Source organism: Dendropsophus ebraccatus, chromosome 7 (assembly GCF_027789765.1).
Source record: "Dendropsophus ebraccatus isolate aDenEbr1 chromosome 7, aDenEbr1.pat, whole genome shotgun sequence".
Classification (NCBI taxonomy): Eukaryota; Metazoa; Chordata; class Amphibia; order Anura; family Hylidae; genus Dendropsophus; species Dendropsophus ebraccatus.
Genome location: NC_091460.1, coordinates 63582474 through 63594873, shown reverse-complemented (window position 1 = coordinate 63594873; position 12400 = coordinate 63582474). Strand labels below are relative to the sequence as shown.

The 12400-nt window shown below is 40.6% G+C and overlaps 1 protein-coding gene and 1 long non-coding RNA gene across 4 annotated transcripts in view; one reads left to right on the top strand and one right to left on the bottom strand.

The window, feature by feature from the left end:
• DLC1 (DLC1 Rho GTPase activating protein) overlaps window positions 1-12400 on the top strand; it is a 290446-nt gene that overhangs the window by 21849 nt on the left and 256197 nt on the right. The window lies entirely within an intron of this gene.
• LOC138797468 (uncharacterized) overlaps window positions 1-12400 on the bottom strand; it is a 49191-nt gene that overhangs the window by 22068 nt on the left and 14723 nt on the right. The window contains exon 2 of the long non-coding RNA XR_011363939.1: window positions 261-349. This is a non-coding gene — a long non-coding RNA (uncharacterized lncRNA). The remainder of the gene's footprint in view (window positions 1-260; window positions 350-12400) is intronic.

Genomic DNA, 12400 nt, shown 5'->3' with positions numbered 1-12400 from the left:
GCACATCCGACAGGCTGGCCACGCACTCTGCCGGTGCCAGGAGCTAAGCACTTGCCTCGGTCCGTGACAGGTATGGTCAGAAGAATAGGTGCTAGGGCATAATGAAAAACACAACTAGCCGATTTCTAATTGGGGTACAAAATGAATGTCTTTAAAAAATCTAGGCTTTTATAAATTCCATTGGCTATCTCTTAGTACTTAGTGGAATAACTGCAACTTGAGCTGTAAATGGGTTATATAGGCAGCAGAAAAGATCCAACCTGTTTTCCTCAGCACTCCACTTCTTCCTTCTAGCCATCTTCATAATATACCTTCTGACATAAAAGGGGAGCACATATGCGCAGATTTGCTGTAATAGAAGAACCATATTTAATGTGGATGTAATATATAGATTTGACCTTTCTCAGTAATTCCAAACTTCTATAGACTGGTGTAAATCCTGATGATGGAATGTTTAAGCAATAAGTAAACTGATCATTTCCTGATGATACATTGCACATAACATTACAAAGATCTACATTATAATATTTCTGGGGAAGTGATTATACTACATGACGATTAGATTTCTCTTCCTGTATGGATTATAGGGGTCAGAGATCAGTGAAGGAGAGAAGACAGAGTTCTAGGAAGCATCCTCAGGATTGCCTGAGCAATACTTGGGCTCTCCTGTCCTATCAGTTTTAGGGCTGAGCAGGAGAGATTATAATTCCCCAAATTCTAAGACTGTTTATTATCTGAACTCTATTTTTTATGTGTAATTCTTTTTTTAGAAAGTGCCATAACCCAATGCTTCTAAAATATTCTTTCATAATGTATGTCCTTAGAATGCCTGCCAGACTATTTTATCCTATAACCTTAAATACATTTACCATCTATACATTTTTGGCAGCGTGTTTAGAGTTTCCAACAGCCTGCCAAGTTTGTCTAGACTGTATCTCTACATCATTTTCATAGGCCATAAATGGAAATAGATGCATTATGCTGTAAGTGTCCTCAGTCAGGGTTATCAAAGTCAAATGCTTCGAAAGTAAATTGTTTTATGAATTCATGATACAAAGGAAACCATTTTATTCTTCCTACTGTCAAATAATGTAGCATGGTGCTGTATAATTCCTAGTATATACTATTTACTATAATGCTAAGCCTAATGTGCTTAAAAATGGGGGATCCGGGGTGATAACTTCTCGATCACTGTTCCCCAACTCCAATCCTCTAGCAGTAAACTTGCCGTATAAGCATTTTAGTATGGTCAGAATGGCACTTCCACCAGTGCAGCAGGTTCTGACAGTTCTAATTGATGGAACAGTGGCCACTCACAAGGTAGTCTGCCTGTAGAGAGCCAATCTAAAAGATGAGTGTAATGTATATGCATTAAACTGACCTATATAAGCAATCGGATGATTATATTTTAATAGGTTCCTTTCCCTATTTTTAATTTTAAAAAAGTACAACGTGTCCCACAACATTGAAAGGTGACTATCATTAAAACTTAAAGCTGTACAGGTCCAGTCTCCTGAAGACAGCTTTTTAGTCTTATGCTTGATGGGAAAAAAAAAAGACCAAACGCAGAAAGTCCCAGCCAATACAGAGAGTCACACCTCACTGTGTACTTCAATGAAATGACTGCCTTCTATGCGAGTGCACAGATGACTGGGATTTTTTGTCAACCGGCACAAGACTAGGGAAAACAGGCGGAAACTCCCCATTCTTTCAGCGGTGAACGGAGCCACCCTATACTTAACATAGAGGCAGTGAGGTAGGCTGAATTCCGAGCATAGTCCGCAGTGGGGATTTCACTCGGAATTTCCACCTGTTTTTCCTAGTGTGAATGGGCCCATATAAAGGATGATAATTGTAAAAAAAAAAAAAAAAAAGTAAATTGTAAATAACGGCAGTGTCCATTTAAGCCCTCATAAGACTCTATCAGTGAAAAAATAAAAACCTCCCATTTTCAACACTGCACCACTCACTTGTTTTAGCCGGCTGATGCTATGTTCCCAAGTACAATGACATGATGTACTTTGGAACATAACTGCAGCAACACTGACAATACTGCAGCAATACTGACAATAACCCCTTGTGTGGGTATGAAATTGGCCCATAAGCTGAGCCTCTGAATAACGGGTGGATATAGGCTGTTATGTGTCATAGAGTCATTTTAAAAGTTTTGACTAGTCATGGTCTGTGAGTGGAGACAACCTACTGATCACTGGAACAAAAAGGGATCAGCTGAGTGTTTTCTCCCCAGCTTTCTCCTTGCTGATAAAGTTTATGGAGCCTGCTGTGAGGAAATGATGAGGAGAGAAAGTGTTTCTCTCTTTCATCCTAACAATCAAATGGGGTCTTAGCACTCAGACCCCAACTGACCAAAGTAACAAAAATAAATAATAATAATAATAATAATAATAATAATAATAATAATAATAAGGGCCCGATGTTCTAATGTCCAGCCCCCTCACTGTAGTGCAGGGTGGGCGGGCTGAACATCAGAAGACAGAGCAGGACCTGTAAAGAGAGAGAGAAAAGGGTGAAGGACCTGATCACATGACTTGAAGGTCCTCAACCTTACAGTATGGAGAGCAGCTGGGCAGAGAGGAAGAGGGAGAAGACTGAGCTGTAAGTGCTGTGTGTTAGTGTCTCAATGTGTGTCAGTCAGTCAGTGTCTGTGTCAGTCAGTCTGTCAGTGTCAGTCAATCATTCAGTGTCAGTCAGTTCGTCAGTGTCTATGTCAGTCAGTCAGCCAGTGTCAGTCAGTGTCAATGTGTGTTTGTGTATGTTAGTGGTGTCTCAAGTGATTGTGCATAGTGGATGGATGAGGGGCCCACTGAGGCTCTGTCACCCGAGGGCCGCAAAAACCTGGAGCCGGCCCCGGCAATATGGTTAACTTGCCTCCCAAAGGGAATAGATTAAAAGTAATCACAAAAGTTGTATGTACCCCAAAATAATACCAATAAAAACTATAGCTCAATCCACAGCTAAATAAGCCTCACACAGCTCTGTAAAGGCAAAGTGAAAAGAAAAAAAAAAACAATAAAAATCTGGCAATGTTGTAATTGTGCCAGTAACTGTTAATATATCATTTTTACAGCAGAATAAATGAAACCACCAAAAAGTTAGAATATTTTTTCCCCATTAGATCCCACAAATGTTTCTTAACATATCATATGCTAAAATAGTGTGCCAATGAAAAGTACAACTTTTCCCGCAAAATACAAACCCTCATTTGGCTATGTTGAGGAGAAAACATAAAAGTTATGGCCCTAGGAATGCAAAAAAGAAAAATTAAAACTAGCTCCATTTTAAAGGGTTAATACAATTCTTTAGCTACAAGAGATGGAGTATTTATTCCCATATATCTATTCTGCTACTTTGTATTTCAATATATTGACACAAAACCAGACAAGACATTTCTCTATTAGTACTCTGAGGTTAATAACATTTCACCTCCAATAATTATTTTCATTTTTTCTGCTTACAATAAGCCCAAGGTCACCTCCCAGAAAGACCAGAATAATTACAAACTCAGTACTGACGCATATATAGGAAATATGAAAACAGTTAAATCTCTACAGATGGGGAACACATTTTAGCTGCATTAAGCAGTTCTTGGAAAAAATGGCTCTTTCAGGTACTTGCTGCCAAACTGCTTATTTTTAGCCCAGGACTTGACAACTCTCTCAAGACTTTCAACATATTGTTCAGTGTGCAGTAGTATATTCTGAACATTTTTGTTACAATAGTTTAATAAGGTAAATCATTGTATTAGTTGAGTCATCTATAAATAAAGTTTTATCGCAATATTATACAAATTATGCACTTTCATAATAGGCTTTATTTCCATTTTTTAAACATTTTTAAGATACATGTTTTCTGTCAACTAATGAAAACATTTTTGTTGGGATGGGAGCTCATCTAAATGTATGTAGGTTTCATTAAAAAAAAATTCTGGGACTCCTAGGACATCGAGAGTCCTGATTACCCCTCCCACACAGTGTACACAGACTAATACAGGGAAAGCTATCAATCATTGTGTGTGGGCGGGGTAGGTAGGAATCTCACTGGTTCTCCATGGAATCCAGTCAGGATTTCCTCTGCTTTTTACACCAAAAATGCTCCAAATTCTTTAAACCTATATATTATTCAGCTTTTCTCAAATGCTGCCCTGAAGAGAATTTCTGTCATCTGACAGATTCCTTTTAATTTCTATATTATACATGAATTTAAAGATTACCGACCATAGCCTTAAAGTGAATCTGTCATTCCTTAATCGCATAATTTGATAGACAGCAGAATTTAGAACATATTTCTGTTGCCTGTGTCTGTTTTTTGCTTATTATTACTTCAGAAAAAAAACCTTTGTTTAGACCAGTGTTTCTCAACTCCAGTACTCAAGACCCACCAACAGGTCTTGTTTTGCGGATAACCCATACAATGAACAGCTGTGGCAGTTATTGGTGCACTGACTATAATTAGATCACCTGTGAAATCCTCAAAACATGACCTGTTGGTGGGTCTTAAGGACTGGAGTTGAAAAACACTGGTTTAGACTGTGAAAAGTGTCAAGGAGGCGGGGCCTATCCTTTCCTGGCTCCAAGCACTGCTTTCCCTCCCTGTGCTTTAAAGTGACACTGTCACCTCCTTTTTGCATTCTGACATCTCTACACAGGTGTAAAGGGTAAAATTAGTGGTTTTCATACCTTATTTCATATCATACGTCATGGTGCTTGTTCAAGTAAAAAGTGACCTTTTATCAACTGCAGATTGTATTAAGTGGGCGTGGCCTCGCGGCATTAGGACCACTTAGCCCCGCCCACAACGGCACCATTGACCCCGCCCCCTCGCCGGCCATTGGAACAGGCTGGCCGAAAGGTCTAGACCCCACCCCCTTTATGTCGGCCAAACAATGGGCGTCAAGGGGGCGGGACCAACGTTGCCATTGTGGGCTGGACTAAGTGGCGCTAATGCCACGAGGCCACGCCCACTTAATACAATCTGCCGTTGCTAAAAGGACACTTTTTACTTGAACAAACACCATGACGTATGATATGAAATAAGGTATGAAAAACGCAAAATTTTCCCTTTACACCTGTGTAGAGATGTCAGAATGCACAAAGGGGGTGACAGTGTCACTTTAAGCATGATTAGTTATACACACTGGGAGAGATTTATCAAACATGGTATAAAGTGAAACTGGCTCAGTTGCCCCTAGCAACCAATCAAATTCCATCTTTCATTTTCCAAAGAGTCTGTGGGAAATGAAAAATGGAATTTGATTGGTTGCTAGGGGCAACTGGGCCAGTTTCACTTTACACCATGTTTGATAAATCTTCCCCACTGTGTATCAGGAACAGTATGCGTAGTGGTGCTAGGGCCCAGTAAATTATAGACCCCGCCTCCTTGACACTATTCACAGCCTGAAAATAAAAACACAGACACAGGCAACAAAGGTATGTTCTGAAAGGTGTTACTGATATCTATCTACCTGTGCCTCCAGCTTGGTAGCATCCAGGGAGCAACAGATTCGCTTTCATCTCAATGTCCAATGCTTTACATTACTGTCTGGAATCAATACATTAGTACTATTATCCAACACTACTGTTTAATACTGTTGAGTTTCTAGGAATTCCTCCTGTACACCCTTTAATTTTGTCCTATAGCCAGATGTGACTGGAGACAAAAAGCTTCAGCACAGTTTGTGGTCAGGGCACCCACAGTCACTTGTATAGTACACAGCGTGACAAAGATTCTGAGTTGGCTGAGAACTTGCAGCTTTAATATCCCTAAAATGGAAGCCATTCATAAGGCAAAGAGAGAAGTTCTATTATAGGCCAAGGTTATAATTATGCTGGACATTTCAAAGATGGCGTTAAAATTCATAATAATTTAGTGTTCTATTGTCAATGTGCACAATCCCACATGAAAGGAAGTGAGCTGTTCCAAGTCATTTAGGGAGTGCATCAGTAAGTCATTAAGAACTCATTTAATAGACAGTGGAGCTTGTGATCTACAGCTTTAAAATAAGATGCAGATGAAAACAAAATTATGTGTATGAATTGGATCCAGCACATCATCTGGCAACACAACCAGTTCTTTCTTCATAAAAATACAATCTCTAAACATGTTAGACCTTCGCTGTCATGATTTTATTTTTTTAGCAATAAATCTAATCTTGTTTATTTATTTATTCTTTCATTTTAGCATTTTTAAAATTAGGTTACAAGAATTTTAATTCAAAACAAAAACATATCAAAGCTATTAGGGTTCCATGTGTTTAATGGCATTCTATTAAATTGGCCTAGTGATTGTGTTACATTGCACCGTGACTACCACTGTGGTGACTATACCTGGCTGTGGACTATGTTGGCACTCTTGGGCGGGTTTTTGCTGCTCAGTTCCATTGAAGTGAATGGAGCTTAATTGTAAACTACACCTAAACTGAAGACAAGAGTCGTGTTGTCGTGTTTCCCACTACGGAAACAGGATGTCATTTAATGGCCAAAGACGCCTGTCTCTTGATAATGACAGATGCAAATAATATTCAAAGTCATTATTTGCGGCTGTTATTATCAATAGATATTTGTCATTTTGAGCTAAGATTCCATAATGGGAACATAGCCTTTAAATTGGGAAGGGGAAAAAGCTGACAAAGGGTGCAAAATAGGAACAAATGGTGAAACTTATAAGCTTATGTATAAATCCAACACGCTTGTCCTTTCCTATGGCATCAGTTGTCAGAGAATACATGGATTCTCAGAGAATAGATGGATTGAAACTCAAGAACAGAATTTTATGTACTATGTCCAGCCAGCTTAACTCAAAGATAAACAATCGATCAAGGTCTACAAACTGTATATGGTTAGAAATGAGACCTTTGAGAAATCTTTCCTGTGTTGTTTTCTTGCTTGTTCTGTCATGAAGAATTGTGCTGAGCTTATAACTGTTTCAATTAGAGTGATGTATGTACAAATTATCAGCCATGACTGCTTATAGGGAAACTTACAGCAGGTTAGAAGACTGTAACCTGCTGTTATGGTCCCATAGGGCTGGGGCCACTGAAAATGAGGGCAATTTTCTTGCTTTCAATCTCAGTGCCGTTTTCGGGAAATCTGTACTTTGTTTACCACAAAAATTTGACTAACTAGGTGCCTGGTGCACTAGGGGCAGAATTACTCAGCTGTCTCTTACCTCTTTATTAATATAAAGGCAGTGCTCTGCAGTGACGTCACTATGGCACTCATCACTGCAGAGTGCAGAATGAATATTCATGAGGAAGAGAGGATCAACAAGCTAGTCCCCCCCCCCCCCCCAATGCATCAACCCACATAATTTGAATATTTAAAAATGAAAAAAAAAATCCCCCCAAAAAAGTTAGAATACATGGCCCCATGAGAACATAACAGCAGGTTACAGTTTGTAAACCTGCTTTTGATTTTTTTTTTTTAATAACCATGTGGACCATAAGGTGGTTAAAAGAGAATAATTATAGGAACTAACTGTCTTTGAAGCAGAATGCCTATGTTTATGTAAAAGGAAGCAACTAAAAAAAAATCCCTACAGTAGCTGCTACTCATGTCATTGGGTGGACTTTCTGCTCTCTCAGTGTTAGGGTACTATTACACCAACAGATCTGACGACAGATTATCTGCCAAAGATTTGAAGCCAAACCCAGGAGTGGATTTAAAAAGAGGAGAAATCCAGTCTTTCCTTTATGACCTGTTCTCTGTTTATAGTCCGTTCCTGGGTTTGCCTTCAAATCTTTGGCAGATAATCTGTCGTCAGATCTGTTGGTGTAATAGTACCCTTAGAGAAAACAATAGTGGGGGGGGAGGGGTTAACACACCGTCTTAAAGAGTACACAAGGGGAGAGAAACCTTGGTGAGCAGGCCACATAGGTTGGAGGTGGAAAGCAGACACAAGACAATTTTTAGGGGAAAATTATATAGACTGTGTACAAGTACAGGGAGCAACAAGAGTAAGCTTAATTAAAGGGGAATTATCAGCAGGTTAAGGCCTATTCGGCCAATAATTGTCCTGTGGAAAAGAAGGCAACGATCAGCCAACATCGTTCAAGTCGGCTGATCGTTGCGTCAATTGTCTTTCAAACATGTTGAAAGACAAACGACTCATACAGCAACGATCTGCTGCCGTCACTCTGTGGAATAGGAGTGGTGGTAGCAGACCGCTGCTGTATGCTATGGGCTGCCCGGACGATCTAGCGCTCACCCGGGCAGCCCCCGCGCAGCTCCCCCCCCCCCTGCACACTTACCCGCTCGCTGCTGCCGTGGGGAATACCGGCGGCAGTGAACGGGAAACGAGAAGCAAACGAGTGCTAATAGTGCCCGTATGCTCCTCTTAGCCGGCCCCTGGAATAGGACCTTTAGACAAATCTAGCCTGCCAATAGCCCCTTATTGCGCACAGGACGGCGAGGAGGAAGGTATGTCTCTTATCTTCCTCATCTGCTCCATTTCCATGCTATTAGCAGTGAAATCCTCAGTCTGGAGCACCATTAGGAGCACTGCCTCACCCACTTTGCAGGATCCGGACCACCCTCTCCATTAATTATCATTAAAAGGAGTGGGACGTCCCGCACAATGGGGGTGGGCAGTGCTCCTAATGGTGTTCCAGACTGAGGATTACACTGCTAACAGCAAGAAAATGGCACTGAAGAGGAAGGTAAGAGACATACCTTCCTCTTTGGCGCCCCATGCAAAATAAGGGGCCATAACAAGGTTAGATTTGTCTAACTTGCTGATAGTTCCCCTTTAAAAAAAAAAAAAAAAAGCCGTCGATTCTGTGCACAGTTGACCTTACTGTCACTCATTCTCAATGGTCTCAGAGAGGATTATTTAGATATAAATGAATAGAAGGTTGCCAAAGAACAAATATCTGTGTTTGCTGGAAGTAAAATTGTTTGTGGGCTATACACCCTGTTTAGAGAATAAAAACATTCACAGATGTTAATACAAACACATCAACAATAGCAAAAACTTAGGGGAATAGAACCACAGCTGTGAACTTTACTGCACATACATAAGCAAGGATAGGCTTTCTTGGCATAAACAGACATAATTATAGGAAGTAAATACAATGGCAGTTGTTTTATTTAGGAAATGTCCACAGTTAAATAGATCGATTCTCTTGCAGCATCAGTGACATCATAAATTATAAATGTATTGATGCTCATAATATATAGGACCTCAGTCTATGTTAGATGTGATGCTGGATTATCGTTCATGGGATCCAACTGACAAAAAAAAGTTTGGTGTGGGCCACTTCCTAGTACAGTAGCTGTCATTAAATGGCTAAGTTCCCACAATGTCATTAGCCAAACGATGGCTAATGTAAAGCAGTTATCACTCAACTCATTTTCAACGTATGTTTACACAGAGTATTTCAGTCAGTATTTCAGATCAGTTTTTTGGTCAGTATGTTGGACGGCGCAAATAATGTCTGTTATTGTAAAACTGTTGTTTTACAATTTCTACAATCAGGCTATGTTCACACAACGTCTATTGTGCAAAATAATGGCCATGTTTTTAAAATAACAGCCATGTTTTTACAATGTTAGGCTATGTTCACACAATGTATTTTTTTCGTAAAAGTACAGCCGTTGTTGCAATTGGCAACAACGGCCGTACTTTTTACGAATAGATACGTTGCCCAGCCTTCTATGGGATCCCGGACAGAACGTATACACATAGTATACGCTTCGTCCGGGATCCCTCGCAGCGCCGCAAAAAACTGACATGTCAGTTTTCTGTGGCCGCTATTCAGTATATAGCGGCTGTAGAAAACCATGTCAGTGCACACTATGAAGCGAGCGGCTCCGGACGCTAGCTTCATAGTGTGCTATGAGGAGTTCCGATGCGGGTGCGCAAGGATCCGCCCGCATCAGAACTCTGTGGCGTGAAAGATCATCCGGCCAGTAGTGCAGTACCGGCTGGAATGATCTTTTCAGAAACCGGCCGCTCCCAGACCCAGACGGGTCAGCTGGCCTCTTACGCCATGTGAACATGGCCTTAGCCATCAATAATATTCAACCAACTCCTGTTTTTTTGTTGAAAAAAGACTGACGAAAATACTGTATGTGCAAACATAGCCTAAAGTTCCGTTCACACTACAGAATTAGCACAAAAATTCAGGCAGAGTCCGTGCCGCGTACCCCATTTAAATGGCCGCCTGTCCCATTGATTGAATAGAATGTCTCACGTGCACTCCGCCATTCACCATTGGGAGTCCATGCGGACTCAAGCGGAGTCCGCATGGACTCCGCTTGCAATTCTTCGCAAATTCTGTAGTGTGAACGGGCTTTAACTGTGCATATGCTTTCATTATCATTTTTCTCTGTCAGTTCTACTCCTGTCTACAAATACTGGACAAATTGCTTTGTGTGAACATAGCCTCACACTGAAGTGGGGGGACAGCTCACTCAGCCAATCGCTGACAGACAGAACCATGCTGCTCCTGAGAAAAAAGTGACAGCATGTTGAGCCAATCTCTGACTGAGGAAGGACTGTGCCATGGTCAGTGATTGGCTGAGAGGGCTGTCACTCCAGCAGTCCGTCAGTGATTGGCTGAGAGGGCTGTCACTCCTGTCTCAGTCAGGAAGTGGAAGCTGCTGTATCAGTAGGGAACACTAGAGACCAGCCGGAGGACATCGGGGGTTAATGGACAGGTAAGCATGGGCTCTTTTTGTTCTTTATATGTATTAAATTTTCTTGCCCTATCTTATACTAGGTTTGTTATGAACTTTTTGAAAACTTCAGAACAAATCTTGGTTTATGAAGTTTGGTTTGCTCAGAAGAAGAAAAAAGAAAATGCAGTCTTGATAACTCAAAATAGGCACCCTGCCTGTATATTTGTAGTATTGTGCGGTTCCATCCATGGACTGTGCTCTAGTATAGACTATGATAGTCATCATCGTCCCTAGGCCATCACTATGCAGTATAATTGCCCGTGGAAAACATATAACATATGTGTTCCAGGGGCAGTTATACTGCACAGTACTGTTGGCCATTCTCCCATGAGCCACATTCACTCACTTAGTGTACATTTATAGGTCATATACATATAAGCAGCTGAGGGTTCTCTGCTGCACCACAATACTTAAAGCGTAACTGTCATGTTTTTTTTTTTATTGCAGAAATCAGTAGTATAAGCGATTTTAAGAAACTCTGTAATAGGTTTCATCAGCCAAAAAAGCCTCCTTCTGTACCCAAGAAGCAATCTCCCAGCCTCCCCCCTGACTTCTTATCTGTGCATTATCAGGCAAACACGTCTTCATTACAGAGAAGCCAGTGAAGACGGGTTCTGCTCTCTCCATTGTAAGCCTATGAAGGGGGGAGGGGCTGAGGGAGATGAGGGAGCAGGAAGAGGTGACATGAAGGTCAGCTGTTTGTAGACTCTCTGGGCACCTAAAACGCTAAATTCAGGTGTCAGAAAGGTCAGTGCTTATCTATGAACTCACTGAGAGAAGATTGCAGGGTGTTGTGCTGTGCAAGACTGCTCCGTGCTCAGTCACTCCTAACAGCCCCTCCCCTCTCCATAGCCACATAATGGAGACAGAAATCCTGCTTCATTTGATGTGAGGGGGGAGGCTGGGAGATTGCTTTTTCAGTACAGAAGGAAACTTTTTTAGTACATAAAACCTATTACAGAGTTTCTTAAAATCGCTTGTACTGTTGATATTTAATGTTTTCAGAAATATGACCCTGAAATGACAGTTACGCTTTAATATACCCCTGTGTCTGCTTCCTGAGAATGCAGATACAGCTGAAAGTGTCAGGGAGCAGGGTGCCCCTTTTAGTCAGTACTATACTATATAGATTATCACAGTTTGTTCTTACATAAGATGAGTTTTTTAAGTTTTTAAAATAATTGGAGTATGTTCCCTAATGCATTATGTTAGCAGCAAGAGATTTGAACAAAGGGCATTTATTCTTTGAACTATAAGGCCAAGTTTATTCAAGTATCTCAGTTAGCTCTTGCAGGGTAAGTTCTAAACCAACTTAAAAGATGCAAAAGAAAGAAAGCTATTGTTTTTTTATGTCTAGGATCTCTTCCGAGTTTCCCCTAAAAGAAATGCAATCCGCTCTATGGCTGCACAGTGTGACCTGAGTCTCCTCTTATTAAATAAATGTACATGATGATAAGGAAGACTCCTCAATATGCAACTCCCATGTTTTTAAAGGAAATGTGCCATTAAACCACAGAAAGTGCCAGCATGTACACATAAGGAATAAGAAGTGAAGATTTGTAGGGTTAGATTGATTTATTGCTATTAGATTACAGAAAAGTAATCTAGCCAGTGAATATAGGCTTTAAATCTGACATGTTACCAATTTTTCCACCGTAGAATAAACATGGAAAAATGTGCAAATCCTCATAATAATGCAAAAT